Source organism: Mycteria americana, chromosome 16 (genome assembly GCF_035582795.1).
Source record: "Mycteria americana isolate JAX WOST 10 ecotype Jacksonville Zoo and Gardens chromosome 16, USCA_MyAme_1.0, whole genome shotgun sequence".
NCBI lineage: Eukaryota > Metazoa > Chordata > Aves > Ciconiiformes > Ciconiidae > Mycteria > Mycteria americana.
In genome coordinates this window covers 12,505,578-12,531,064 of record NC_134380.1, presented here as the reverse complement: position 1 = coordinate 12,531,064, position 25,487 = coordinate 12,505,578, and positions in this window count along the sequence as shown.

Genomic DNA, 25,487 nt, shown 5'->3' with positions numbered 1-25,487 from the left:
CTCTGACCTGCCTGCAACATAAAACATTCAAAGAGAAGCAACAAATGTGGATTGGCTTCCCACAGAAAGCAGAGCAGCTGGAGGAAGGACTGACATTTCAGGCTGTATCCCGGACAGCCCTGCCTCTGCAGACCAGCCAGGCTGCCCCAGGATGACAGGACAAGAGTGGACACAGGGACCTCGTATGCCCTTCAAGGGCAGGACAAAGGCACTTTTCACCTTGCCTGAGGTTACAACTGGATCAGAATTAGTCTCATGTATCTCGTCTTTTCCATAACAAGTCTGTTGGCAGATCTTTCTTATTTGAATCAGAAACACAGTAGAGCGATCACATCCCATGGCAATAAAACAAGCAAGGGATGCCTGCAAGGCAACCTAGGATGGGATGGGTTGGTCAAACCCAGCAGCCTGGGCAGAGTGCCGATCTTTAGGGGCCAGACAGGATTAGAAAAGGTGATGGTATGTGTTGTATACCAAGATACTGCATAAAACTGGTCTTGTCTTAGCAGCTTTCCAGGTTGGGACCTCTACAGGCTGTGTCTTTTTGTAGGTTCTTGAAGCCATATGTGGCTGTGCATGCTATTTTTTTCCTCACTGGGCTGTTCATCCAAACAAACATGTTGTAGATACTCACTGCAAATGTGGGTTGTTCTGGGCTGAGCTAATCCGGCTTATATAAAGACAACAAACAAACACAAAGTAGGATTTGGGAGCCTGGCTGCTGTGGTGACCTGCCCATGCGATACTTGTGCCGAGCTCTCAGGAATGCAGTGCATCTCAGGCAGGACAAAACGGCCTTTATTCCAGCATCAGCTTATCAACGCCGTTCTCCCTCCTGACCTGCTCTAAATATAGGTCTCTGGGCCTTTCTTGGGCTTGTGCGTGGAAAGGAGGTGAATATTTGGGACTACAAACTTTCTTCCTTTAGTAGATAAATTTAGTAACATGTCTGCAAAGAGGTTCAAAGGGATGAGAGCAAATCTGCAAGGCATGATATTCAGCCCGAATTCTTTCCAGTGTTGCATCACCATATAATTCTCTACAGGTGTTGTTGTTATTGTTTTATGATAAATAATCCAAACAAGTGGATGTTTTGTTATAAAAATATCTCATTGGCACATATATCTACTTATTATTCACTGGCTTTCTGTGCTACTGTTGAAATACAACAGCTTTTTCGTATGCAATACGAAATGCCCTTGTCTGAAATGAGAGCTCAGGCTTTACCGCCAAATACACAGAAAATAAGAATGACACTTGGCAAGAAAGAAATAATTCAGCCTGTCTTGTCAGCCAGCCATGAGTCTGTGCATGCTTTCCCATTTTTCCTTAGATACACTGAGGTGTCAGGGTGACTTTGTTGGGTGAGAGACAGATGAACAAACTATTGACTCCCTGCCCCTTCATGTCCCGTGGAATTACTCTCCTCTGAAAGAGCTGCCATAGTATCCTTGAACTAAAAGGAAATCTCTCATTTGGCTCAAAATGATGACAGCCAAGAAAGAATTGGCACAGAGGAAAAACACACCTTTTTTGTCACATAAAATTGACAGGAAATAAGATATTTAGAAGAATTAGTTTATAGAGATCAAGCTGCACAAGGGAGAGATGGACAGAGAGGCCACTGCAGCTGGTGGCGGCTCAGAGTGACCCTGTGATGAAAGATGGGGAACTTTGCCTGCAGTATTCAGCATCATTTCAACATGGCAATGAAAGAGCATCTCCCCCTCCCCTTCCTCAGAGTAGGAGGCAGAGCTTGGACGCAGCCCCCGCAAGCCCTCCTTTAGACGCAGGAGCTACGTTGCCAAAGGGCAACGTAGCTGCTAGGTTTTGCACACCAGGGCATGTTTGTCCATGTGCTTTGCTACCAAAATGTATTTGTCTTCATTTTAATAAAAATATCCCAACACACAAGCCCCGTCCTCACAAACCAACCATCCTGTTGCATGCAGCCCTATTTACTATTTATCTTTGCTAAGAACATATGGTTCCACTTTCTTAGGCTGTTGGTCTCCAGGGTTAATGACATATGACCATATGGCCCAGAGCAAAGAGTGATGGGACCAACTTGCAGGACAATTAATCTGGGGGGAAAAAAAGAAAAATAAAAAAAAGAAGTACTGAAATGCTCCCCTTTACACATAAAATGTCAGATCCTTGGGCTGACATTGAGACAGATGTTGTTAACATCTGGGAAGATGTTAAGTATAGGCTTTCTTTTTCCTTTTTACATTTAAATGTTCCAAATGTAAATATTATACATAAAAACATTTATAAATGATACTGTCTTTTTTACCCTGCTGAGGCCATGGTTGTCTCCACACCACTTACATCTCGGCTTTTAAAGGTTTTCCAGTGACATACTCTCAATGTGTCCAGTGACAAATGATGTAACGTGTTATTAGACCATTGGTGCTGTTTCAGTGGAGCCCTGGGTTTCATTAAAGTTAGCACGCAACATTTCTTTCTAACTAGCTCTGTAGAACAACACCACCTCCATACACACAAAGTGATGTGAAGTCACTTTTAGGTATTACCAAACTGACAAAAGCAAATAGCCAGAAGTGTCTTTCATACCATCCTTTTCTCATGTGCCCTCTCTGGGGACTTTAGCCTTTGTGTTAGCGGGGGAATAGGCACCCCTGGGAGACATTTCACAAACGAGCACCAGCCACACGGTAGAGGCCAAGCTGGAAACTCCAAGGGGCTTGGGGGAATCTGTCCAGGTCAGACCTAGAGCCCTGGACTTGCCCATTGCTCTGTGCTTCCAGGAAGCCAGCTCATTAAACATGTCGGTGGATTTATATGAGCCACGAGCGAAACAGGCTCAAATACCAGTTCTGTGCAAGCAGGCTTGCTCTGTAAAATCAAGCCTGCATCCTGCAAATGCTTTGTTTGCTGCTCATTTTTAAGCATATAGGGCTTACTCTGACAGAAACAATTGTTTTACTGGTGTCACTAAAAGGAAGGATTTTCTTTAACAGTATATGGCCATATTTTTATACTCATGACACTAAGGGCAGATACAGTTTTGCTGAAAGAAGAGTGCTTTTTTGAGGATTGCTTATTTTGTTTGAGGCAGTAATATAAACTGTGCTGGCAAATCCTTTCTCCTGTAGGCAAAGGTTAAGTAGTCCATTGATTTAATTGGCTTAAAGTTAAGTAGGTGTCTACAAGATTAGAGCCTGAGAGCAGACTTCATTTCAAGCTGGCTTCCTTCTTCCTCTGACATCACAAAAATGCTGTGTGATTTTTTTTCCCCAGCTTTGAAACGTCAACATTCTCTTTTGTCAACATCTCAAATGTTGGCAGAAAGATGCAAAGCAATCGTTCAACGATATTTTCGGCTCGCTATTGCTTCATTGCTCATACAGCTTCACTGACTCTTTGCAAACAGCAGAAGTCACATTTGTCCTGCACCAGGACCGTATCTGAGTGAACACATGGAGAAGCTCGCTCACTGGTCTAGTATTTTAAAGGTTCACTTTCTAACTAAATTTTCAAACATAATTTTGGTGCTGTTTGCCCAGATCATATAGTATGAATATAGAGACAACTAGGGAATTATGAGACATAAGATGGGCAAAGAATGTCACAGGCTCTTCTGAGATACTTCTTCCTGGAGGAACATCCACCACCCCATGATTTTCATGTGGCAAACACTGAAGGTTTGAGTAACCCTTTACTGTAAATAGCTTCCCGGCCCAGTGAGTTCCTCGGCATGCTTACCACCCGCCTACCTGAACCAATTATGGTGGGAGTGCGACCACCACTGGGAGTCCCTGTAGCATGTGAGAAAAGACAGTACTTTAATGCTGGAAAGCACAAAAGGGCCAAGCAGTAATCTGAGTCCAAAAGATGAGAAAAAAAGACTTCAAAGGGTCTTCTGTGTGCTTTCTACCAATTTGAGTCTGTGCCTCGCCACTGCCAGAAACAAAAACCTACTGCTCACGGCAGAGACAGTCATCTCAAAATACAGGGAACCAGTAACTTGAAGGTATCTACTTCAAGTTGGAATTCAATTCTTCTACAAAAAACCTCCTCTTACTATTTTTGGTAATTTCTTAATACTCTAGAAGCTTGTTGGATTATAAATGTTTATTACATATGTTTGTAATGCATACCTGGCCCTCCCAGGCATATATAATATTAATATATTAGATTATATGATTAAATGTTTATTGAAGACATCTTAGTAACGTGTAATTTTTCACTGCAGCATGTTTGAAAGAGAAGGTTAGCATTACTTTAGTGCTTCAAAGATCCACCCATGTTCTTCATCATCCTGTTTAGGATAGAAATACTATATGAAGAAACAGGTAGCTAGTAATCTCCTCCTTCCCTCCACAGTCAGCACCCCTCTCTCCAAAGAGAGTGCTGAGGTCGCTTCATGGGGCTGGAAAACATGCCATCAAAGCACATTACTGCTTCCCACTGAAAAGAGGACACTTTAACCCATCTACTTACATTATAAACTCTTCAGAGTGGGAACAGAGTTTCCTCTCTGTTTTCATAGCACCCAGCAGAACAAAATTCTGGTTTCGGCTCTCCCTTAAGCGCTTTCAGTAAATATAGTAAATAAAAAGATAAAATGGAGAGGTCTGGAAGAAAACATAGATTATGTTTTGATAGATGTTTAGATGTTAAAAACGCAGATAAACACACATTTGTGTTTAGCCACAAAGTGAATCAGGTTCCTAACTCCTACGAGCTAATCTTCATGGAAAGTTCTGCAAATCCCACTAAGAATAACTCTTCACCTCTCGGTGCTAAGGATCTCCAGCGAATTTATCCCTTAATTCCTGCTGCTATAATACAAATGTTATGAAATGTGCGAGAAAGCTTTGAGGAAACTGCATCAATGGGTAATTGCTGGGTACACACTTGAGAGTTTTTAACAACATTGCTCCTGATTCAGCTTGCTGAGTTATTATGAAAACCATTCTTCCCTGATGTGACTCAACACTCCTGCCATCTCTGGCTGGTTTTCATGCCCTCAGCTGCAGCACTGTGAGTTGATGTAAAGTGCAGAATGTGCTACGGGTACATTCCTGTTCGACAAAAATGGGCTTGGAACCGCCAGTGCTTTATGAGTATAAAGTCACGTACATTGGGATTTTAATGCCAAAAAGAATTAGAGCTTTAATTTAAAACTGCAGATCCCTTAATGCAGAAATTACCCATTAAACAAGATAACACAACACAAAGCCCTGTTGGAATGACTGTTGGATGTTTATGTAAACAGACTGAATCTGAGCAAGGGAACATCTGTAGGTTACGGCTGGTGTCTGTGGGTGTGTGATGGAGACGCACTTTTTTTCCTTTCAGCTGGTACTTTGAACGGTTCTGCTAATTGCTTATCTCATTTTCTAATCTGATTACCTCCGGCTTCAAACCCATCCACACTTTGCCTCTTGTGTATGTTTATTAAAAGTGTTTTGAACTGTGAAAGGCCTGCAAAGTGCATACCCCTTACAGAAGACAGGTTAAAAAAAAAAGAATAAATACCTTCAGGGTTTGTCTTTTACCTGTTTCCTCAACTGATTATCTCAGAACAATCAGACTTCACAGTGCTTTCTTTGGAGCTGGCTTTGCACTTACAGAGTTACAGGAGAATGCAAAATGAAAATGGTAGCATGTTGAAGCAGGCAGCGACTGCTCCGGACGGCTGAGGAGCTGTGCGCATGATTTCCCCACCTTCCCGGGCAAGGCATCATCTACGGATTAATAAATACATGGCCAACCATTTGGCCAAATGGATGTCCCTGCAGAAAGCACAGGTGTTTTCTCATGACAGAACAGGAAAGCGAGCAGGGAAATGCCCTTTGCTAGTCACCTTCGTCTCCTTAATTAATGCTGATGTGGGGGGTATGTTCTGGGTCAGTCGTGCTAAACATGTTGGGTCCAAAGACACACTCTGTATCCTGAGTTTCATGTCAGAAGTAAAAAATACATCAACCCTTTAATATTTTATGAAAATAGTTATGAAGTGTTATTTTGAACAAAAATCAAAGTTGACTGTGAATATTTCAGAAGCATATACTAGGCAGTGTGCATGGCACTGTAAAAGGCATCTGAGTAGCTTAAAATCTAAATAGAAATGAAATGGGACTCTGCTTTGCCCAAATAATAAATAGCTAACTAAGACAGAAATAAACTGGTACCACAGTTCAGTGACTACGGCACTCTTCTGCATGGTAGACTCAAAAGCAAGTATTGTGCAATGGAGGGGGTGCTGTCCTGACCACTACCAAGCTATTAGGTTCCCTTCAGTTATTTTGTGATAACCCACTTCACAAATCTCAGTTTTTTCCTGATGTGGGATGAGACAATTCTTGGATCTCAAAATGGTTGATGGGGTGGGAAAAATCCAGCCAAAATTATGACTGCTCAGTCATTTCAGGCTTAACACAAATGCCAGGACAGTTCCAGAATGGAATCTTATTTTGTCCTTTACCCACTGCACCATCATATTTTATCTCTAACATAACTATCTGACCAGAAGAGAGCAGTCGTTCTCCCATACTAGAGACTAATAAGTTGGAATAAGGTTGGGTTCCCTTCAGAGCAGACATACAAAGCTGAAGCACTGAGGGAGAAGTGAACTTAAATGCTCTTCATGTTTATTTGACTTAAACAGGTCCACTTTGCCTGCATCAACTTAATGGTGCTTCAGAGGGGAAGAGAACTGGGAAGTCTATAGCAAAGAAAAGTCTGCCTTACTGAGCGATTTGTGTGACAGGCAGTCGTTGAATCAGACAAAGTAAATTAACAAAAATTTAATTAGCTTGTATCATTTCTGTCAAAACTGACAACTCAAACATGGAGAAAAGATCATGTTTTTCCCTGAGGAGCATTTTTAAATTTTTTTTTTTACTCTCTGTCTGAGAGGGAACCTGAAGTCAGATAGCTATTTATAGGTTTTACATGGCCTACTGCTTCCTGTGCTGTGGGAGGGTTCAAGAGTGAAGCCATAAATGAATTCAATTTCCTTTTCTCCCTTTAGGACTGTGGATATGGACTCTCTGCTTATTTACATTCTGGCTGACAAGTTTTTCAACTGACTAAGCCATTTTTATGTAATCCCCACTGGATCCTTGACATAGGTTTCCATCACAGAACGTCCTTTCAAAGCATTATGTCTTGGTTTTGGCCTAACTATATATATATGTGCGTGTATATATATATTAGTACTTTCTCAAGAGAAGCATGAAATAACTCAGATGAATTTACTATGGCCATGAAGAATTCCTCTCAGAAAAAAAAGCAAAAATATCACTCAAAGCTAGAATTTATTAGCAAACACCAGAAACAGTTCTACATATTTAAGTCTTTCACTTTAAAATCTATTTCCCACCTCCTGCCAAACTCAGATCAGACCGTAACTGTCGTGACAATAGTTATGTGGATGCCACAAATAGTGCAGTATCAGCTTTATGTCCCCGAATCCAGTCCTACGCTTCTATGGGTTGTCTTGCAGTGACGATGTACCTCACAGTGTAGCTACTACAAACTAGGCTGGCACTGTCAAAGAGCAAAGGAAGGTATTATGGTTGGAGTAACTGCTCGCTGGTTGTTAGCTTAGTAATGATTTTGGGTTTTGAAAGCAGGTACTAATTGCTTTAATTAAACAATTATCCATAAGATCAAATAAATAACAAATAATAAATCTTGCAGCTTTGGAGTACTATGCATTTCACTTAGATAAGCATCTACTGTGAAATATAATAGAGCTTCATTGTTATTATTAGTTTTAACTGATGAATTGGTGCTTACGAATCACGGAGACCTGAACTGTGCAAGACACATGAGATGCAGGCTCCTTTCCCAGGTAAAGCAAGAAATAAAACTAAAGCCTCTTTATTCCTCGTTTTGACAATGAAAACCTTGCCTTTGCTTTTCATCTCTCAGGTGGGAGAACCCTTTGTGTGGTGGGGGAAGGTCCGTCCCCCAGCCCCTGGGAGGGAGATGTTAGCGACTTCCCCTGGCTCTGCTGTACCAGTGAACTAGTCAGCAGGAAAGACAATATAGCGTCATTCATTATTTTTCCCTTTAAGGATTTCTGTGGTGTTGGGTACCTTTGGTATTCGCATCCTCAGGCCAGCCTCTGTTCACTCACATGTCTTGCAAGGAGTAACCAGGAAAGGTTTCAACACTGGTTATGGAATGAGGGAGGGAGACAAAACACATGTGAGCATTCCCCTCGAAGAGCAAACTTCAGGAGCTTTAAGTAATGATATGCCCTGAAATGTCATAGTTATTATTTGTGGGTCGGTACAACTTCCACACGCCCGCTGCAGTCCAGAGCCGCACACTGACCAAGTGCTGTATGACAGAGGAGAGGGGAAAAAGTCACGCTGTACCTCACAGCCCTCACAGACCTCACTATGAATTGCAAGAAAGTCTAAAGAAGCTGAATTTGTTCATCTCAGCAAGCTCTGCATAAACAGGACCCTGTTTCGAAGCTCCTCATGCTGGTATATGTGCAAATACCTGTTCCCAGGGCAGAAAGCCAGTGAAGTGCCCATGCTGGCACGTGCCACTGGTGCACATCTTTCCCTTCATAAATGAGGATTTTCCTGAGGCTCCCCTCAACAGGTAACTCAGAGGAAAGTGAAAACCGCCGTTTTTCTGCCTCAGCAACAGCGGGAAGCTCTGCAGCCCAAAAGCAAGGAGGGAGCTGCTGCTGTCTCTCAGCAGTACATGTCTGTGCTCGCCTTGAGCTTGTGCCCAGTGTAATTTTTCAGGGCACTCTGCCTGGCAGCACTAACCCCCTCCCCACCACTCCCCAGGTATGGAGCCCACAAGGTCACAGAACAGGACTATCATCGTAAAGCTTAACTTAATTAATTCCATGCATCTTATTAAATAAACAAAAATCCATGAGCCCCGAGTGTTTCTTATACCCCAGTGTTGGATTCATTTCTGGATCCCAGCCACCAGCTTCCCAATCTGTTCAGGAGAGGCACAAAGGAGATCGTTTCCAAGTCAGTAACCAAGCACTGATTTGTGACATGTCAGGAATATTTAGGGAAAAATGATGGTGCTGGCGACCCAGAGAAGGGAAATCCATCTTTTGGTTGGGAAGCGGTAAATAACTCTTGGAAACCTAACACATTTACCCTCCCCCCTTGGTTTCAAAGAGGTGCAGTCCATTCCAAGATGGAAGATTAGTAGCTTGCAACCGAAAGAATGTCACATAAAAAAAGAAAAGGAACAGATTACCAGGAGCAAAAATGATACTAAAACTAAGCACTGAACCACTTTCTCTCTGTCCTCCACTGAGAAATACTGAGTGAACATTTACTTAGCAATTAGGTTTTAATGGCAAAACTTTCAAGGCAGTCCTGGGCAGAAAGTCAAAATCTACATTTTAAGGAGATATTTTAAGTACCCCACAATGCACAGGAGCCCGTATGGTTTTTCTTTCACTGAAACACAGCACTTTGTCTTCCTGCAGATGCACGTGGATGAAAAGAGATAAATGCAGAAGTCATTAGGTATCCCATATAGCTCATTTACTTAAGCTTCTCTGACTGGACTTCTAGTATTACCCACCTGAACCGCAGATGGGTTTCAGAGAAGGATGGTGCAATGTAACTATAAAGTGTTCAGCTCTAGAATTAAAAAAGGCCTTAAAAAGACTTTGAGATTAACTATTTTCCTTAAATTAAAGACTTGAGGGTAAACAAACAAGTAGACATTTTAAGTAAAAAAAAAAAAAAAAAGCAGCAATCAAAAGCACAGTTAAATATTTGCCTGTTTAAACCAATGTTTGAAAGATCCTCCTCTTGTGAAATTACTGATTTTCCATAGTGACGATAATGTGCAATTTAGGAGGAGGTTAAATGCTGCTTATTCTATGGCATATTTTCTGGTAGAGCATCCAGACACCTGCATCTGCTGCTGCTTTGCTGCTGATGTGCTGTGCTCAGCTCACCTTCCTTCTGGGAGTCTCCTTTGTGCCAAGAGCCTCCGTTTGCTCAAGAAGGGACTAACTCTCATCACTCGTTTGCAGAAAACCTTGCTTCTTGCAAGCTTAATGCAAATATAGCAAGAACAAGGGCCAGTTCAGACTGGCTGGTCTGGTACCGCTCCCTGCTTTGAGATCAAGACAAAACCTTGACCAGGGAAAGATGATTTATTCCTAGAGAGATGAGCCGTGCAAAGAAAAGCAAGTAGTGAGAAGAACTGAGCATGAGATAGAGAAGTCACTTTGTAACCCCATGCCTCAGTTTCCCTTTAAAACAGGAATATTAACAAAAGACTAGCTGTGTACAGTGCTGAAATCTGGCAGTTAGGACTGCTTGAAAGGAACCACCTCTCACTATAAAAAAATTGTTGATAAAAAAGAAAATAAGCTTTGAAGAGAGTGTGAAAAAACCCCAGGATATAGTGACTACATCACAAACTGCTCCACTGAACTCGCAAGCAGCGTGAGATGTCTGGAGGTGACCATTCTCCTTGCTAATACAGCTTGTTTATTTCTGATTTGCAGTAAATGCAATATTAGAGAGGAAAGGCGGGGGGGTACATTTCCATGAAAGCTTCCCCCATCCTTTTTTCTCCTTTCTCTAATGCTGCCCCTGATACATTAAGCTACATTCCAGCCAGCTTCAAGGACATGTTTCTGAATCCTATTCAAAATGCTGACAGCCACTGAACGTGTGAGAGGAAACATGCCCTCAGATGGACTGCATTTATTCGTCTGGTTATACCTTTAATCTGACATGTTTAGTAAAACCTCTGCAGTGACTGCTGAGAATGTTCCAAAAGAAGAAAGGAGAAGCAAGATTCAGGTGTTGCCTTTGAAGGTTGTTGTAGAGTTGGTAGGGCAGACTCCAAACTTGACAAGAAGAAACTGGTTCAAACCAAGGAATGGGGTTCTCTGCTGATGCTGGGCTGGTGAGGCTGCCATGGTCTGGCTGCTGCCATCCTCCGGGATTACTGCTGGTTTTGCTGGTCTTTTACTGAAAGGTTTTGCTACGTGGAACCACAAGGATGCCCATGGGCTCTTTCATATTCTTTAATGCAAACAATCATAGGTCTAAGCTTGACTCCATTCCACTGTTGAGGGTCACAGAGTCTGATTTCCCTTGTGAATTGACCCAAACAGGACTTCAGTAAAACTACTTTGTGAAAATCATGAGCTAGACTCAAAGCAGATGAGACTTCAGGCAGATAAGGGCTTCTGCCCTTGTTCTGGACAGAAATTGCCGAAACCCTGCCCACTTTTAAAAGAGATCTGCTGATCAGCAGAGAAGGACCAGCAAGAGAAGGACAACTTTCCAGTCCCAGTTTTAATACATCAGAGATCTCCTGCAAACAGCTGTATTTTATTTCTTTTCTTTTCTTGTTTTTTTCCTTCTTTCACTAGTTGGGCCTAACTCAGTGTCTTTCCCTTTTTTTGTGGTAAGAATATATATTAGCTCTGTCCTGGTGAAGTACTAGTTATTCCTGTTTCATTTACATCAACACCAGTCAAGACTTATTCCCTAGTCTTAAATGACGTTGACTTAACTTGGGATTAAATAGAATAAAAAATGACTCATCATGGTCTGAGGGATTTCTGAGGCTGTCATAATGCTGAGCAAAGGGGAGAAAGAAAGTGGAACAGCCTAGTCAGTCCCTAACTTCTTTCAATCCTTCTTTTCTCTATACTGCTAAAAAGGGAGGAGAGAATTCACTGTGGTGCTGAAATTCGGGTGATGGGAAAAAAAGATCACTTTGCAAAATACAAAGCAACTTTAATCGCAGTGATAAGATTCTCCTTAAAAATGTCCAGTTCTGCCCTGATAGTCCTGCCGCAGACACATTCATCAGCAAAGAGACCTTGAGCCATGTTAAATTGTATTTGCTATCTTGAGCGCTTGTGGTTACAAAGTTCACGTAGGGCAGTCAGCGTGGACAGCCCAAGGATGAGCTGGTGCTTTAAGGCACAGCAGTGGGACCCAGAGTCTCAGGGTGGTTCACAGGATGGTCATTCCTTCCTCTGTGCGCTTCTTTCCAGTCACTCAGGTCTGCTGTATTACCCTTGTCTGTACCCATTTTGGATCAGGTTTTAAAAAGAGAAAAAAATACCTAACTCCTAAAAAATCATGTGCCTAATTATTTTTAAAGACTGGCCCTTAAGTGCAAACAGCCCCGCTGAGACATGCCCTCGGTATGGCTTTGCACAGCATCTCTCACACGGGGTGCCCCTGCCTCCGCTGGCACAGCAAACTGGACGCAGCTTCTCTGGGGACAGAAAAGGTCTGTGAAAGAGCCCGTCCTCTTGCCCACCATGTAACAGAGACCTTGCAGGGTCTGACCACGGAGAACGAGAGGAACTGAAACCACCTCGGCTTCCCCGTACACTTGGAGTCTGTCGCGATGAGAGCATTCATCTCAGACTGCAGCCCTTTGAAGATGGAGCTATACACTGATCCCAGTGGCAAAGCCTTCACAGGGGCTAGAATTTGGCAGTAAAAGCCAAATCTACATTATCCAGGTGCAGTCACTTCAGTTCACAATGACGCATGGGCCTTAGATCTCCACTTTGCTCTTTTATACCAAGTAGAAAGAGCAAATCATAGGACACCCCCTAATCCTTTGAGGCGCATCCAGCACTGATTTTACAGCCCTATGACTTAACTGCTAGCATTGCTTGCCACTCTCTACATCTGGAATAAAAAGACAGACAGAAAAAAAGCACCTTTGGAGCCTTTAAGACTAATTAAGAAGTGTATCAAAAGAAAAAAAAAGAGAGAAAGAGAAAGAGAGAGAGATACATTTGGCTGACTGTGAATGAATCTTATAAAATGGAAATGGGAAACATGTGCAAACACTTTAAATATTTTTGCCCCTGCAAGATATTTGAAGACTTCCCTTGTAAAACAAATAGGGAACAAAATAAAACCAGGTTTCCTTCAGTCAGCACATAATCATTTTCATGTTAATTTTTATCTTGTTAACCCAAAAATCTATTAGAAGAAAATTATCTGCCTGAAATCTAGCTTGTGACTCATGCTAAGTGGTTCTGATATTTTGAGAAAATAAATCTTTACACTGTTTACACAAGTCTATCTGAAATTACAGCGTGTAAAAGAAATAATGGTTTCGAGTGACCATAGGTGACAAATGATCAGGCTTCTGATGTTATTCACTTTGGCCTTGTCTACATTGGATTTTTTTTCTTTTCTTTTAATCCTTACTAGTTGTAACAATGGCAAAGCACTACCAGAGCTAAATGCAAAACTAATTGAACTCATTCAACAGAAAAATAATCTTTGAGTTCACAGTGCTATGGACTATGCCCAGGTGCTGAACAAGGTTACATGCTCAAATCCAGTCGTAATTACAATGGGCAGAAGAGCAATTTAATAACACACAGGCCATACCCTTAATTGTGACAAGCCTCATTGCTTATTATGCCAGTTTATACTACCAAAGGAGTGAGCTTTTAGAAAAGATCACTTATACATACAGGGCAAGGTATTTTTTAATTGAGATTCTCAAAACAGTTTTGATTTGTAAGTGTCCAACCAACTGAATCTTTAAGGGGACTGTTTTTATACAGAAAACATGGAGTGCTGTTAGCCATGAAATTCATGTGGAAGACACACCTGGTATGGGCATATTCCAGGGAAATCCTTACAAACAGGAAAGGATACCTTTTGTTTGCGCCAGTGTGCAGAAAAAGAAAAATGAGCTGACAGTGCGAGCCTGAATACTGGTCCTTCTAAATAAATACATTACGTTTGCACCTCTAAGTAGGCATTCTAGGATGGGGCAGTGCATTTGTGTCTGGATTTGTTCTGGGGGCTTAACGGAGCCCTTCTGCTTTTGGAAAATCTGGGGACTGAATACTGCCTGCAGTAGCTTTTAAATAGTTCCTTCACATGTGTTGCATGTCAAGTGTTTTCCCAAAAGGTATGTATGTTCAACGTGTGATACAATAAAATGAAACACGCTGCATTTTCAGTTCACTCTGGCAACGATAATTTATAGATCTTGGCCCGACACAGATACTGGGGATTGTCAGTGCAGGAGTCACAACCTGTGCCAGGGATAGGAGGGTGTAAGGCAAGAGGTGGGGAGAAATGAGAGACTCTAGGATGCATCTGAGAGATCTAAGAGCCATCTAAGATACTTGGCTGGTAGAAGAAAGTGAAGTGCTGTTGGTGTGTTAGTCTGTGAGTCACTCAAGCAAAGGCCCACACTACTAAATGACCAAGATGACTTGTAATGAACACAGGTAGTAGGAGGTTGCATAGGTTGTCATCTTAATTCCTTATTTTCTAAACAGGCCTATTTCTTACCATTATCGTTGTTATTACTGAAGAGTAAAAAAAAAAGAGAATTAAAGTTCATTTATGATTTAAACATTCCTGTTTCTTTTCACAGATCCCATCAGTCTCCACACATTCCTTCTGTCATTCCCAAATAGAGTACAATAATAATAATACAACATCTGTGGCTAATCCTCCTGGCCAAAGACTATAATTAATTCTAACCCCTTTCTTCTGCTTGAATTTCAGCAGCATAAAATAATAATAGAAAGAGATGTTCAGTATTGAGAAATCTGGATAAATACACAGAAGTTCTAACTAATTAATAAGACCAAGTAGTGTGTTTTGGCTAGAGGACATCTTTTTGGGCAAAGAGAAGGAAACAAACCAGATGAAAACTGGTTTGTTCCAGGTACTTTTTCTGCCTGCTGCAATATTGATTAATTAAAAGAGGAGCTAACATCTGAGATTTCTTTATAAAGAATTTTAGCCAACTGGCAGCTTCTTCACTTGGGAGTGGCCAGCCCCAGCTGTAGCTGCGACCAGATGAAACCACAATCTGCTTTGGAGGATTGTATTGACCAGCAGACTATACTGTTACAGGGAAAGAATTGAGCTGAAGTTTCTCATTACTTGATGAAAATGCTCAGAGCCCTCTCCTCACTTTGATGCTCAGAAATCACTGTGCAATAAAAGCATTCCGTAGACCTTCACTTTGGAGAACATCTTCTGCCAGCCAATGTAACTGAGATATTTCTGTCAGCAGCAGATTTGAACCTTCCATATTCCACACTGAGTTGCTTTATTGCTTTAGCTAAGGCCATGGAAGGACATTTATTTAGCGGTGTGTATTAAAGTTATTTCTGTAAAACTTTCACTTTAATTCCTAACAGGCAGCTTGAAAACACTGCTTTGGGTACTATGATTCCTGAAGAGTGCACAGCATAAAATGAAAGACTGCAGGCAAAAGCTGCTTTGTATCAGTTTTTCGTTATTTTGCAAATTTATTCAATTATTTCAGTTATACCAGCTATCAAAGCTGACTTTTGCTTTTTAAAGGGAATATAATCCTTTCCACCCCACTTTACATGACTCATTCCCATGCCAGTTTTTCCACCCTCTGGCTTTGAGCCTGGCTAACTTAACAAATAAAAACCAATAAAGAGATAAATGCCCCTGCTTTTCAGACAACCCTCGGCAATCCTATGAAGGACAGTCAGTCAGTCCTAGCATTCACCTGACAGGACTGACACATGAATTCTCTTTTTATCCAGACCGGGAAGGCAACACATTGGCACAGACTGGTATGAAGAGATGGTATGAAGAGATTTTGTGAATAAATATCAATAAGGTGAATAGCACCTTGAAATTTGCAGTAGAATCAGAAAAACAGTAAGAGGTTTTGTCTGTAGGTGAAGGACAGCTGGGGTAGGGGAAAGGAGGTGGGAAGACACGCTGCCGCATGAAGTGGAGCCCAGGCTTGGAGCCTGAATACCTTTGTGAATTTTCTCCCCTGTTTAAAATTTGCTCCTGTGGCTTGGCTGGGCACACTTGAGTTGTTTAGCAAGCAATAACACAGATGCTTCCCCCTTCTCCCTAGGCAAGATACGGCAGAAACCAAAAAGAAAGATTTGTTTTAGCCAGAAAGAAAAACCACAATCTGACTTTGCTGGTGTGGTATTTTCCACTGCACAGCTCTGGATTAAAACAGCACCATAAAGCCAATGTTTCCTTTTCGTGTGCACTTCTCATACCCTGTTTCAAACCTTGGCAAGCATGTGCAGTGGCACTATGTTGATCTAACCAGAGCCGTGGATTGCCATGGTCTGTTCCACCAGCACTTGGAGCCTACCACATCAGAGAAGACAACTCATCATCATTTGAGGAGTTAGCAATGATTTGGATTCAATGATTTGGATTCAAGGGAAGGAAAAGCCATTTATTATAAATCAGCACATATGCTCCGAAGACTGCAAATTTATGAGGTGACAGTATCTCTAAGTATTTGCTTGATGTCAGGAAGGTACCACGCTGTCCTCAGTGAAAACAATATCCTTGCCTTCAATGGGGGCAGGGCAGGCAGAGAAGTCTGATGCCCGCTACCATTCTGGGACAAAATCCACTGCATTTTTTTGCTGTTTGCAATATGAGAACTTAGCAAAAATGCTGGGGGTGAGCTTCCCACCAAGACCACAGAATTAATTCTGTTTAGTTTAAAATGTAGATCACCCACCACAACAACTAGCACTAACGACATCTGGTTAGCTGGCTCAGCAAAGACGTCAAGAACGAAGGGATCCAGCAAACTTAATCCCATACAGCAGGGTGAAGGACGTCTGTTAGGAAAGCATGGAGAAGTCTTTCCTGCTACTGTCCAGGAAGCTAAAGGGCTACCCTTACTCTATCTACACATGTACCTAATGGGTTTGTTTCTTTCAGGTGCTTGAGAATTCAAGTTTAAAATACACTATAATTTCACAGAGCTTAGCCAGAAAGGAAAAACCAGTCTGAACACTACCACAACGTCAGCCACAGAATTATACCCTGTGTTTCCTGAAGCAAGGAAAATTTTCTTCTCTATTACCTAAAAATGACACAACTGAACACAGCGGCTTGAAGTTAATATCATTTAGAAACATAAGCAGGAATGATTTAAAGATTTTAGCATTGAAGTTCAGTGCTTCTGTTAATAAACTGTGTTGGTGGCTGTTTGCCTATTGTTAAAAAGTTTAAAAATTCCTCTGAATTCCTTTAATTTCAACACCATCTAGTTATCTTTATGCTCACTTAGATATGGTCGCTTAGATCTAGTAATCCAGATTCTTTTCTGTGTATGGGCATCCTGAGGCTATTAAAACACTGTGAACCAAATATTAACAAACACGAAAAGGTCATAAACTGGGGCATACTAGAAAAGTAATGAAAAATGATCAGCATATAAATTATTCACCCAGCACAATCAAAACGAGAACAGAACATGGCTGGTAACAGGAGAGTCTAGAAGTTAGAAGAACGGGGTTGAATAATATTTTTGGCAAGAGGGTTTTCTGTGTAACTGCGTGTAGTTGTCTTAATCCAGGAGAAGTTCTTCCCCATACACAAACTGTGCTTTTTGTGTTGGTGACCATGAAGTTGGCCCCAGGGAAAACAACGGTCTGGCAGCAAGAGAATTTTTGCAGAAGCACACTTGAAATTCTGTTCTAAAAGACCTTCCCTAGAAAAGGCCTGGTACCTTCAGTGAGAAGCAAAAGGTATGCTTCATCGCCACAACTTTGGTAATTAATGCCACCGTGGCCATTGCTGTTGATTGATCCTGGGGACCCTAACAGGTGAGTCTCTTCAGACGTTTCACCTGCTGTTGAAAGGCATTTCTCAAATTGCTTATTGCCCTAATGAGAATGGCAGGGCTGGGCGTTATCTCAGAACCAGTGCCATCAGCCAAATAAAGCAGAGCGCTGTCTGCCAGCTACTCAACAGGGATTAATAAAGTGGCAAGATTTACAGGGAAGTCAACTCAAAATGCCTTCCAAAAAACATGAATCAAAAACATTATATTGTCTTGAATATACGTCATTAGTAAATGGATTTGATGGGTTTCTGGCAGAAGAACGCTTTTTAACCCTGATAGGCTAAAATATGTTTTGCTGGAGCTTTGAGGGTAAGGAAAAGGTGGATGTGAAGCATGTGAAGTGAATATTAAAGCCCCTATTAAAATGGCTCCACTGAAGGTAGTAGCATTTTACTGCTTTTCATCAAAGTCACAGAGGTGTGCAAGTGGAAACCAAAGGTAGTGGGACATCAGGGAGCCTCTCTTAAATTGGTGGAATAGCCCCTTTTCTATCAACATGTTTTAGATAACATCTTTTCTTTTTTTACCTGGAGATACTTCGGGTTGAATAGCCTCCAGGAAAATATGTTGGTTCCTCCAGTGTTGCCTTCCTGAACAGCCATTTTCTGTGCCCCTGAATATCCTTTTAAAAAGTCTTAAGAAGCTATTGTAGGACTGAATCTTTCCAAATTCTTAGAACTAACATATAAGGAAACAGTTTGATTTGTTGAAATAAAATAAAAGATAGAAAGTGATTTTAACATTATTTTGACCGGACTCATGAAAAGTACTTTTCACATCCACAGTTGCAAAATGCAAACAATTGCCCAGACTTTAGCTGAGCAATGGTGACATCATTCCACCGATTTTTTTTAAGAGCTATGCAGTTAATGTCTGCTGGAGATGTGGCCGGTACAGGATTTCTGTCATAGCTCAGTTGCCTAAGTGAAACTCTATCTTTCTAAGGTTTGATTGTTTGGGTTGTTTGGGGTTTTTTTTTTTTTGCATTTGTCATAGTCTTGTCTAATTTTTGTACATATAAGTATGCTGCTACCACCTCTGTTTGTTGTTTAAGAAAATATAGAAGAAAGCTGATGTCTGGAGATAGCTGGACTGGTTGTTGTGGATAAACCATGCAAACAGGTCCAGACACATCCAGGATGTCTCTGTGTGGTAAAAAAACCCCAGCAATACACTGGTTATCTAAATGTTTGACTCACAAAAGGTCTTCATGTTCAGTAGAAGGGATGACAGCTGATATACCTGTATTATTGAAGGTCTGACAAGCTAAAGGAATACATCCATATATTGAAAGATTATTTAAGGTTAGGAAGCACAGACTAGATGATCTGGAGAGGAGATTAGGTCTGGATAATTTCTGTACATATATTCTGTATTTAAAGTACAAAAAGTAAGTACCAGAAAGAAGGTGAAGACTAAGACACAGAAGGACTATGGTCCAAGAAAAAGAAAAGCGAATGCTTAAATGCTAGAGAGACAGCATTTTTTGTTCAGGGAGGGTGAGCTAAGCCTTCTGATCTGGGTTTAGGTTCTATCTATATTTTGCAGAACCATTCCGAACGTACAGTTAAACCCTATGAGCCAAGACTCTCCTATGGCACAATGTTTTCTGAATCTCTGAAGAGCTCTGCTTCCCAAATCCTACTTTGTCAGAGGTCAGATGCTTAGCAGTGTACCCTCCATTGATACATAAGACTAAGGCTTCAAAGCGGTAATGGCCAAGAGCCACAAAGTCATTTAAGAACCTTTATATGGCACTGAGGTGCTTAAAGTGTTTCTGGATTTATCTATGATTTTGAAATAGGACATTGGAGTCTGAATCACTTATATCCTATTGAAAATCTAATTGCATTTTGATACATAAAGATAATTAAATATGGAGATGATGATTAAAGAATAGAAAGTAGCACTGTCCTTAGAATTCATAAAATAACATAAAAACCCCATGAAATTTGAATGCATACGCTAAGCAGTTCCTAGGAAGACAACTCTGGGTGCTTGTATTTGGTAGAAGTTAATCTGGATGAAAATAAGACCTATACAGCAGTGAAAACATCCCTGACAGGATAATGTTCAATTTAAATAAACAGTTCTAATGAGATCTGTTATTACCTGCTATTTTGTCATGCTCTGGCATGCAGTCTTAAGTCTAATGTTTCTAAATGCTGTCATAAATTTTTTCAACCTAATCTGCTCCTGAAAATTTCAGCTAATGTCTCTCATGGTTCACAGTAAATTATAGACAATGTTGCAGTCTGCGAGTGAATCTAAATCTTAGAAAAACCCAGTGCACCAAAAACAGTCTTTCCCCATCCAAGAAAAGACTGCTGTGACTGTTAGGCTTAATAAAGAACTCTTAAGGTGGACACATTAGGCATACAATTTTGCATAAAATATATAGAGCAAATTATGTAATTCGTCTGAAGTTACCTATTTAGTGCCCAAAGAGGGAAAAAAAAGCTGGAATAATCTGTGCCTACCTGACAGCACTTAGATGCTGGCATGACTGAATGTGTCCCCTCCCCTGCTGTTCAGATACCCCTGAGAAAGCTCCAAGTAACATCTCTCCTGTCCCACCAATGCTGGTCCAAGTGGATGGGTACAAAATACTACTTCTGATAGTTAATGTCAGTCTCAGAAGAGAAGCTCTGGCCATGGCATCATGCTTGCGTGCATCTGCAGCTACTTTAGAGGGTTAAGTGAAACAAGGAGGGAAGGTGCTCACTGCAGCTCAGAGCTGCAGAACTGAGCCTTGTATCACTGCCACTTCCTTCTTATTTACTGTGTCCTCAACCTTGGTCTATCAGCATAATTTATAGCCTTCGGTCATAGGGGATGTGCCCTGAAGTACAGCGCAGGCAGAAGGATCCCAAGGGGATGCCCTGTATAAAGTTCACCAGCACGGGAGGCAGCTCTCCGTTGCATGGAGGTGGTATTGCTTTTACACAGCAAAACCCAGATAGGATGTTTTGTTCAGACTTGTACTGCAGTAATTACAGAATAGCTCCACATATTCCAGAGGACTTGTTCTTAATTTTTTAATGAAAAGACGTATCTGTAGGACTTTGATAGGTCAAGATGACTGAGAATATCCCACTGAATCAGGAAATGGTGGAAATAGTCAAATTGCAGCATTCTGTGTTGGGTTTTGTGTTACATCAACAGTGCCTTTCTGCTGCACATGTGTGTTGGGAGAAAAGCACTGAAAGGCAGCCAAACGCAAAGTGAAACAGGAAAAAGAAAGAGTTCTAACAGAATCTTCTGAGTGATCCAATTTACAGTGTTTCATCTAGATGTAGTAATAGAGAATTTGAATCCCTTTATCATGTAGCCTGGTCTTCGGGAGCACATCCCCACAGTCCCTGTGTGGGAGACTGAGGAAGGAACAGGAAGGCTGAACCAAGAATTTTTTATGGTTAAGCTCCTGCAATAATGCTACAGGCAAATGGTGATGTTTTTTAAAAAATACTAGAGACCTCGAACTACTAAAATTTTCAAGTGATTCTGAATTCCGCTGACTTCGGTCAATGGCTTTGCTCCAGTAGAGAATAGGAAACCAAATACTGTTCAGAACTGAACGTGGAAGGTGTGTGAATCGACTAGCCCTGCACCCAGAGCAGCCTCGCACACAGATGGAAAGGGGGTGAAGGAGGGCTACTGCTTGGTAAAATCGGAGTGATGTCATCTGTTGGAAAAGGAGACGTAACTCAAATCCTTCTACAAATTGTGTAATGTTAAAAACCTTATCACTACCATGCAAGCAAATAAAGGCAATGGAAATACCTTTTTTGTGGTAAGAATGCTTTTTTACTTGCTTTCCTGTAATATATAAGTCTGCAGAAGTGTTGTCGTTTCCACAGTCCAAACAGTTTATTCAAAGACTAAGAGGAGTTTCAGTTTTCCATGAAGGTCAGTACAACTTTGCTTTGCCCTGACAATCCCCAAGCAGGTAATACTTCTAATGCTTTATTAACACAGACTGGGGTCAATAAACACTTTATACTCCCTGCCTCCCATATCTACAAATGTAATTCCCCAACCCTAATGCTTAAAGACCAGAGGGATTCCCAGACCCAAGCCAGTGTAAGCTCAGCAGTTCACTTACTTACATTTCAGCTCTTTCTAAGGCCACCATGTCTGCCACCTTGATAAATGCAGTTGTTACTAGGAAAGAACAAAATCCTTTAATCATTTTCAAACATTAAATTCCATCATGTCTGGCCCATAAATGTAAAGTTCACTTTCCAGGAAGGATTTACCAAAGTTGATACCTTGTGCTGGCAGAATGTGAACTGTACATTTAGCAAAATGATTTTTTGGGGGGCTTTTGATGCATTCAGTTCCAAAAATACAATGATACCCTAATTTCCCCCAAGTGGCTAAACCTGAATGTTGTCATCTGTACCTAATAAGGGGCAGTGCTTTGTTTGTCACGGGCTTATCCTGGGATAGTTAATGCTGCAAAAAAAGTGACTAAGCTCCAAGTACGTTATCCTTCCCCATCCAGCCTTGAAAGTGTTACGTCTGTGCTGGTTTCTCAGAGGCAACGTACAACATCTGGTGCCGAACCAGTGGGGTCAAATAATGTTCTCACCATTTAGCGTAATTAACTCCAACCGCCCGTCTGCTGCAAGCCCCCACTGCAGCCAACACAAGCAAAGCTGGGCCAAGACGAAATTTCTCCTCATTATTAAACCCAAATCTAAGCACTTGTCTGTCTGTAAAAACAGAGCAAAGGGAGGAAAACTGAAACCAGCGAACAGGGTCTGAGGTTTCAATAAATGTCAGAGAGCGTCAAGTCTGTTTGGATTGCAAATTATTGCTGGCTGATGGTCTATTATTTTACAACTAGCGATTGCTGTCAAGGAGTTGGGGAGGGGGTGGGAGGGAGAGGTTTCTCGAATCCCAGCCAGAGGGGAACAGAAATTACAAAATAGTGTAACAATCATTTAAAAAAAATACCAAAGTGACTTTAATGTTTGCTAAATTTAGAACTTTTATAGAGTATCTCTTCAAAGAGCAAAGAAGTCACCCGTGCTCTGCCTGCGATAGAAATCATCACAAGGTATGCTCTGCCGGAGGTCGTTAGCCATCACTGCCTCTTGCTTCCAAACACCATCCCTGGTAGAATTAAGACAGCTGGAGGACCACGAACATACAAGAGTGAAAAAAGACCATCCCACCGCCTCGTGGTGTTTAAGGTGAGCTCATATCTTGCCAAACGTGCTTGAACAATATATACATGGTGGTTAAATCCCTTTTGTAAGTGAACTAAAATATGAATGGATAATCACTCCTTGAAACACAGCAGGAGAGGACATGTCTTGATGGACTTGACTCCCACTGACCGTAAATGCCAACAATCAGCCATAGTTTGTTAGGAGAATGGAGGTGGCTGAGGTACAAACGGCAGAAAGAGCACGTATCAGGATATGGCTGAACGTTCCTGCAGTCACAGCTATGGAGAGGGGCATGACGACAAACTATTCATGATACTGCCCCAAAGAATACATTGTCCCAATTCTGCTGAGCTGAACACAAAAATCTCCCAGTTGCTGAAAACCTATCAGTTTTGGACTCTACTAAATATCTCAGCTGAGGCTTCTGACATTGGGAGAAGTCAATAAATCTGTACTTTATGCAAAACAATCAACAAAAACATCCTGGAGCTAATGGGGGAAAAATATTTCTCCCAACAACCCTGATTCCAGATCCAAATTTCTCAGCTTGTTTTTTGGAAGCAAACCAAGTCATTGAACAGAACTTTACAACTCAACACGGATTGTGGGTCCTTGAAATCTGTAAAGCAATGAAATGCAAGGAGATGTTCTACGTGGAAAACATGGTTGCTCTAGATCAATATGTGAGGTGGGCTAAAATAATTTGCCAGTGTTTTCAGGGACCATATGGGAAAGCCCCTCGTTCTGTCCTTCTCTGGGTCTAACATTGGCCCAAAAGTAGAAGTGTTATTATTAAATTTCTGAATATCTTTGTTGTCTACAAAAGTGTCCAGGAAAGTTGGCCCATCACAGATCCTTCAGTCACAAAAACATTGTGACTCAACATTGCACCATTAAACTACAGTGAATATGATATCAAATGTGTATGAAAGATATTATAAATTCTGTCATCCTCCTCTCCAAAAATTTTACTGTTGAGTCAGTTATTCATGGCTTGTTTATGGGACTCATAACACTCTTTTTTGTGCTTGGGAAAATCATCTCTAATTCTGTCTCGTGCTCCCCTTTCATTTTGGGTAGCACTTCTGCTTGTGGCCTTCTTCACTTAGCTGGAGAGAAGTCTCATATAGCATTGGGCTCCACAATAAGTGCTAGTAAGTGAGATTTTCTCTGTGATACCAAGGACTTCATGTTGTTCAGCTGAGCCATTGACAGGGAGGTTTTACACAGTGTTTGGAAACGCTGCATGTTAAAATTGCAACATAGAATTGAAACTTTTTGTAGGATGTAATGTGCACATTACAAGAAGAAAGAATAAATCCATATAGCCCACTGATTTCTTTATTTTTCAGCAATGCAAACTGAAGAATTCAACAAGTTTGAAGAAAAGCAGACTTAAAAAAAAAAAGATTGTCACAATATGTCTGTTCGACACTATTTGGAAAAGCAAATTCTATTTTTCTCTCCCTAAAATTAAACCTGTGTTTTGCAAAGAAAAAAAAAAAAAAAGAATGGATTCATAGTTACAAAAGAGTGGTTATATTCTCCTATACCCACCACCTCCTCCTCTTTCTCCCTCACACACGCATACAGCAACTGGTAATAAAACTGTAACTTACGATTTCGCACCAATAATATCCCAAGAAGGGTGCCTCTATTTTACCCTAGAGCAAAGGAAAGAGGCCAAAACAATCAACCTCTCTTGTGCGGAGCTGAACATGGGCTCCACTTCGACTCAGCTGTGTGTACCCCTGATGTCTGTGGAATATGCTTTACCTGCCAAACTACTCAGCCCAAAATGTGATTGTGACCTTGAAGCTTATTTTGGCCCATCACAAAGTCAGGGGAGAAACAGGTGGAATGTGAATCACCCAAAGGCCTCTCCCTAACTTTTCCTCCACAAACGCAACATGATCTTTCATGCAGAGCCGATCGATATTTTTCCAGCGCAACAGCTTTCTACTATGAAATCCAAATGTTTTGAAGATATGTATCAATTTTTCTGCCTTTGTAAAAAATTATCACAATTTCTGGTTTCTGGAAGCAAGAACATTTTGCTTTCTCCTCAGTGGCTTTTACTGTATAGTACAATGACATTTCTCAGAAGGAAAAATCAAGTTAGATTTTATCAAGGGGAATTTCTCATAGAATGGAAATTCCTGATCTTGGTCAGCTCTACACACAACTGAAAAAAAAATCCTGATTTGGTTAGAAAGCTCCTGTTGTATCACAACATGAAGAAGCAATTTTACATCCCCCTCAACCATACACATGTAAAACTGAATGGTAAATCATTGGGAGCACTTGGTCCAGAAGTTGTTATATACATGGCCGATAGCTGAGATATATGGATGATAACTCAGATGTCAGCTCTGTGTGTAACAGCATAAAAGATGCACGTTTTATAGAGTGTTCTGCTGCTGCCCATACCACAAGACTGTTAAGAGACAATCACATTTGCTTTCTGGCCTTACTAATAGCCATATACTGTTGCTGTTGAGCTATCACTCAAAGACAAATTGTCAGGCATGCTTCATGCTTTGTATGAATTCATGGTTACCAGCATTGCACAACATGAGGCACTGCATAACGAAGTAGAGATGTACTGTTTGTCACAGAGCCTCTTAAAATAGAATGCACAGTAATTAAATCAACTCTAATAAACTACAGCATCTCTTTTGGAAGTAT